This window comes from Rousettus aegyptiacus, unplaced genomic scaffold, assembly GCF_014176215.1.
Source record: "Rousettus aegyptiacus isolate mRouAeg1 unplaced genomic scaffold, mRouAeg1.p scaffold_m13_p_2, whole genome shotgun sequence".
Classification (NCBI taxonomy): Eukaryota; Metazoa; Chordata; class Mammalia; order Chiroptera; family Pteropodidae; genus Rousettus; species Rousettus aegyptiacus.
The window spans coordinates 95,877,282-95,883,469 of NW_023416295.1; positions in this window are offsets into that span (position 1 = coordinate 95,877,282).

The window sequence follows — 6,188 nt, forward strand, 5'->3', positions numbered from 1 at the left end:
CACCCAGACCTGCTGTGCTCAGCGTCTCCAAACATTCACATGACCCTACCACCTCCCCTTTCTCCCTGTACCCCTATCTCCAGCCCTGGCTCCCCTGGTCCACTCTTCACCTGGTCTTCCTATCTAGATTATGATATCCATGCATAAACATTAGCATACAGGAAAGTCAATTTGCATACTGATTACTTCTGCTTTAGTCAAATTCACACACTTTCAGGATCAGGAGCCATTTTCCCCTCACTAAATGAGGCCCCAGGAAATTGGATCTTGTCTTCCTGTTGCCCACTGGGGGAGGTGGGTTTTCAGTATTTGCTTGATTTATGAGATGGGAAGGAGGGACAGAGAAAGTACTTGAGCATAGGTGGTAATGTGGGCGGGAGAGGAGGTGCCTGTTGGGGGTGTGTGAGGGGGTGCTGGGGAGGACATTTCACATATGGCTCATTGTGTCAAAATGATTTGGTTGTTAAATAAGCACCTTAAGGGATTATTTCACATTTCATACTTTTAGATTTTTATAATTTAAATTCCTTCCCCCAGGCTGGGTTTTTTCAAGCTTCAGATCTCTGGCAGGAATTGGCTTGGTTTGCATAATCTCACCTCTGAGGTTTAGCCCCACCCCTTAGGACCCCCGCTCCTTGCCATGCCCCACACAGAAGCTTCTGCTGGGCATTTGCCTTCTCCAGTCTTCCCACTTTGGGCAGCTGCCCTTCTCTGGCCTCCCCCTCCCTCGGAATGAGCCCACTGGGCTGCTGCTGGAGGCTGGGATAATCCTCCCTGAGCTATTTGAAGGATTAGTCCTGCTACCCTGTGCCCAGCTCCCACACTAGTGGGATTTCAGAGCTGTGGACACTGTGCCAGGAGGGGAGGGGCACAGCTCCTGTAACACAGATCCATGCAGGCTCTAGGTTCCCGGTTCCTTGGAGCATGTCATGTGCACGGATTTCAGTGAGATGGACGCTGGCAACCTGTGACCCTAAGTCTTAGAGCTGGAGAGTTGAGTACCAGAAATTCTGGGTCTTCAGTCTCTGCCTTGAAACACACACACACACACATACACACACACCCTCTTCTCCTCCCTCTCACTCCTCATTTTCACACACCAAACTCATTATGACTTTCGCAGACTATAAACACTTTTGCTTTCATAAGGACCTTATTCTATTAAAAAAAAACTATTAAAATTATATTTTATGACTGACCACATTGACACAAAAATGAATATATTGATATTATATATTAAAATATCTCCTTCAAGCTAAAGTTCATTTTTGTCTTCTGATTTTAATTAAAATATTTTTTGTGGGTCTCTAAAAGTATTGTTTCTACTGTGCCTAATGGACAAGTAGGCCCTGCCAGTGGCCCCACTTATGCTCCCCCCACCCCCAGTTGTAGTGCTCCAAAGCAATAGAGGAAGCCAGAAGTGGGGGTGGTAGGAGACCTGTAAGGTCCTTAGGTGGGCCATTTTGGGCTCAGAGAAGGGCATTGAAGCTTCCAATCCCCTTTCTCTGAAAATGGATACCTTCCTCACCTCAGAGAGCCAGGTACTGCCCTAAGAAAGATGTATTCATGGTTTTATAAGTCCTTCCTGGCCCCTTGATGCCACTGATTACAGGTAAATCTGAGTGAATCTGAGGGAGCCCACATTTAGCAACAGAAAGAGAGGGCTCAAGTGTAGACTCCTTACTATGACACATGAGACCCTCTTTGAAGGGTAGTATAATATAGTGAATAAGAGTGCTTATAAAGAGACGGACCTATCTGACCTTGGACAAGTTCTGAAATCTCTCAAAGCCTCAATTTTCTCCAACTGTGCATAAGAATCATGGGAATATTTTCCTCATCAAATTCTTATAAGTATTAAATATTGCATATGTATGTGTGTTTTTGCACACAATGAAGCTCTATACACTTATTAGGAAATAGGATTGTTGTACAAAACAAATACATGTAGAAGATCTCCTACCTCTTCTCCACAGGTCAGATACCCTATCATAATCGAGATTATATATGTAAAATACCGAGATTATATATGTAAAATACTAAGGTTGGTTGCCTGGTGTGGAGTTGGAGCTTCAAAAATGGCACGTAGCATTATGATCTGGTTCTTATTTACTACTCTAATCTCATCCCCGCCCCTTCTCTGCCTTTGAATTTCAGCAATACCAAATTGCTCATGGTCTTGTCTCATTTCCCACTCCACACCAAACTTTCCATTTTCTTACTTCCTAATCATCGTAGCAGAAACTGGCTAGCTCTTTCTCCTGGGACTATAGATAAACTATATTTCCCAGCCTCCGCCACAGCTGATTGTGGCCATTTGAGCCAGCTCTAGCCAATGGAATGTCAACGAGAGGGATGTATGCTGCTTTGGGGCCTGTTTCATCAAACTTTCTACATGCTATTCATGCTCTTTCCCTCTCCAACTTTGCAAGTCCCATGTGGAAGATGGTAGAGCCATAGATGGAAAGAACCTGGGTCCCTGCATTAAAGTGTGAAGGAGAGCCAACCACTGTTTCAGATATTCCCTTAGTGAGAAATAAATTTCCATTACATTTAAGCCATTATACAATTTTTAGTTTGTTGCAGCAGCTATCCTTCCCTTAATTAATACACCCCTGTTGTCTCATGTCCCTGGGATGCCTATAACCCCATCCTGCCTCACTGGAATAACTCTTGCTTATCTTTTAAGTTTCGTCTCTGGCATCACATCCTCCAGAAAACCTTCTCTGAGCAACCCCCGACCCCTCAAGGGAGGGTTAGGTGTATCCAGCAGACCCTGCACAGTTGTCTACCTTCTATCTATCTGTTCTCCAATTCTTCCTAATGAAATCCTAGTTTTTTTCAGTGCAGTAGTGTACTCAGTTAACAATACCCATTTCACAAGACACCCCTTGCAGCTAGCAGCAGTCATGTGACCCGGTCATGTAAGAGGAAGTTGCTGGATGGAGATCTTAGAGAAGCTTTTTTAAAAAAAGGTATAGATTGGGCTCATATCTGCCTTTTACCTTTCTTCTTTGTGCTTCCTTTCTTCCCACCTGAAGTCAGCTGTGATGCCCAAGAATGGAGCATGCATATCACAACCACAAGGATGACAGCCCTGCACTAAGGCAGAGCAGAAAGAAGTTTCCAGGTTCCTCAAGGCACCATGGAGCCACTAGATCAGCCCTGTTCTGCCTACCTCTGGTTCTCCTGTAGTGTGGAAAATAGAAACTCCTAATGCTTAAGTCCTATACTGAGATTTCTATTTGCACAAATGAAAGTAGTTTGAACTGAATACGTGCCCTGCTCCATGCTCTGGAGTGCCCTGTGCACCTCTCCACTGCTTCCATCAGAACAGTCACACTCTGGCAAACATCGGCTTAAGTGTCTGTTTCCCTGACTTCTTTGAAGGCACAGAGTAAGCACTCAATACATGTGTGCTGAGAGAACGGTAACAAGGGACACTGCTGTGTCTTCCTCGTCCTCTTTCTGAGGAAAGAAAAGGGTATCCCTGGAGGATACAGAGAAAAGGCCTTCGGCCAGTGAGTGGCCTTCCTGCCCCCATGCTCCTCTGTCAGTGGAGCGTTGCTCTGTGATGTCTGAAGTCTTTTCAAGTTCTTGCATTCTCTGGTTCCACCTCACATCCAATACACTCTCCACACCAAGGAGGGTACAAAATACAAGACATAGCCTTGGCCTAGTGGGTATACAGCACTTCTTAATCCCAGCAGTGTGTGTGTGTGTGTGTGTGTGCGTGTGTGTGTGTGTGTGTGTGTGTATCTACTGGTTCTTAAGTGAGGTGAAAGTCACATAAAATTGACCATTTTTAAGTGAACAATTCAGTGGCATTTAGTACATTCACAACTACTTCTATGTAGTTTCAAACATCTTTATCACCCCAAAATAAAACCTTGTACCCGTTAAGTAGCCATTTCCCATTCTCCCCTCCCCTCAGATCATGAAGATCACCAATTTATGTTCTGTGTCTCAGGATTTACATATTCTGGATGTTTCATATAAATGGAATGACACAATGGACCAACGAAGGCAGATAGGGCCTTAGTGTCCACACATTAGAATGACATTCAGCCTTTCTTTATCCAGAGAAAGGTCAAGGATTCCCATTGCAGCTTGAGCAGCGAGTTCAAATGTCTTTGCAATCCAGCTCCTTGGAGATTTTTAAAATTAGGTCTGTGATGAGCCTGTCAACAACAGATTAGGCAGAGAACTTTTATGAAGTGAAAAGTGAACTGTGTGGAAGTGAACTGGCTGATCAGGGCCTGATGGCACTGTCTAGCAGCACTTTTGTGTGAAAACACAGCTAGATTTGATGTGTTGTGTGTGGGGTGGGGTGGGGTGGGGGGAATGTCTGTGTATAGACAGACATCCTGGAGCACATTCAAATTTCCTTTCATGATTAAATAAATGTTACAGATCCCAAAGCTCTTTGACATCCAAAGGCAGGACAAGCACTCTTAACCCCAATTTATAAATGGGGCAACTGAGGCCTCATTAGATAACTTGCCCAAGATGATACAAAGAATGAGTGGCTAAGCACAGCACATTTCCCCTTCTTTGATGTGTCCTAGGTACCTTAAGACATTCAGTCATTGCTCAGTGATGGGGGGAAGTGTGTTAGGAGGTTGTAGTAATTAAAAACAAAACACCGAGTCACTTCAGAACTTAAGCAACATAATGGCTTAAGCAACCTAAATGATTATGTTCTAGAGACTCAGAAGTCCAAGGTCAAGGTGCCAATTTGGTTCCTGAGAAGTCTTCTGGGCGCAGGTAGCCACGTTCTCTCTGTGTCCTCGCATGGTGAAGAAAAAGAAAGAGCGAACTCTCTTATAAGGGCACTAATTCTATCATGAAGTCTCCACCTTTGTGACTCCACCTAACCATAATTACCTCTCCAAAGGCCCCATTTCCAAATACCATTACATTGGGGGTTGGGGCTTCAACATGTGACAAACATTCCGTCTATAAATACAGAAGGACACCAAGGCTGATTGGGACCATATCCTACAATTAGTGAGACAGCAGAATGTTCTTGTCAAAAAGGACAATTCAACCCAACTCTTCCACAAGGAGGGATAGGGAAGGAAGACAAAACTCAAAGAATATTAGGAAAAAAGTAGCGTGGTCAGATTTAGCAAGTAAAAATATCAAATACCTATTTGATTTTGAATTTCAAATACAAAATAAATCATTTCTTAGTATAAGTATGCTCCATGCTTAGTTTGGGACATACTTACACACACACACACACACAATTTTTTTATTACCTTTTTTATCTGAAATTCAAATTAACTTAATCTCCTGTATTTTCTCTGGCAACACTAAAAGAGAGGGGTCAAGACTCTTAAGACAAGCCGATGGACTCTAAGTAGAACTACAGCAGGATGTCTGAACTAATGCTTCCTTTGTATACTTAACTTCTTAAAAATCTTTTTCAAACACTACTAGCTTTGTGTGTGAGGGGGGTCACATATACATAACATACAATTTACCATTTTAGCTATTTTTAAATGTACAGTTCAGTGACATTAAGTACATTAACACTGTTGTGCAACCATCACCACTACCAATCTCCAGAACTTTTTCATCATCCCAAAATGACATATCCAAGAAAACCAGAGCTCTACAGTAGTTATAGCCACGAAAACAGATTTTATTCAGCAAGTGGGGATTTATAGCCAAGAAGCAGGGGGTTGTGGTCCTGAATGAAAAATTACTAATTGTGGGGTAATTCTTTGCTAAACTTAATATAGGAAAGAGGCATGAGAATTACACAGATTGACTAGATATTAAACTAAGTAGAATTCAGAGCCTGCTATGTGCTGTTACGTATGGGACCTGGCTGATCAGCCCTACAGGGCAGACCACAGGAACCTACAGAACAAAGGAAGATTCCTGCAGAGATTCCTAACAACTGTTTACCCACACCATAACAGGAAAACGACGACTTTAAGCTGTGCTTCTTACAAATGAAAGATAAACTCAACCATTCATTCCATTCTTTACTCCCTATAATCAGTAATTTTTCATGGAAATGACACATATAAACCCAGCTCTTTAGATGGTCAGGGTCTTTCTCATTCTCTGACTCTGAGAAGAGACCACACTCTGTCTTTGCAGCCTTATTCCTTCTCTAATAAACTTTGTTGATAACTCTGACTCGCTCTTAACTACACTATGAGGAGGACTCT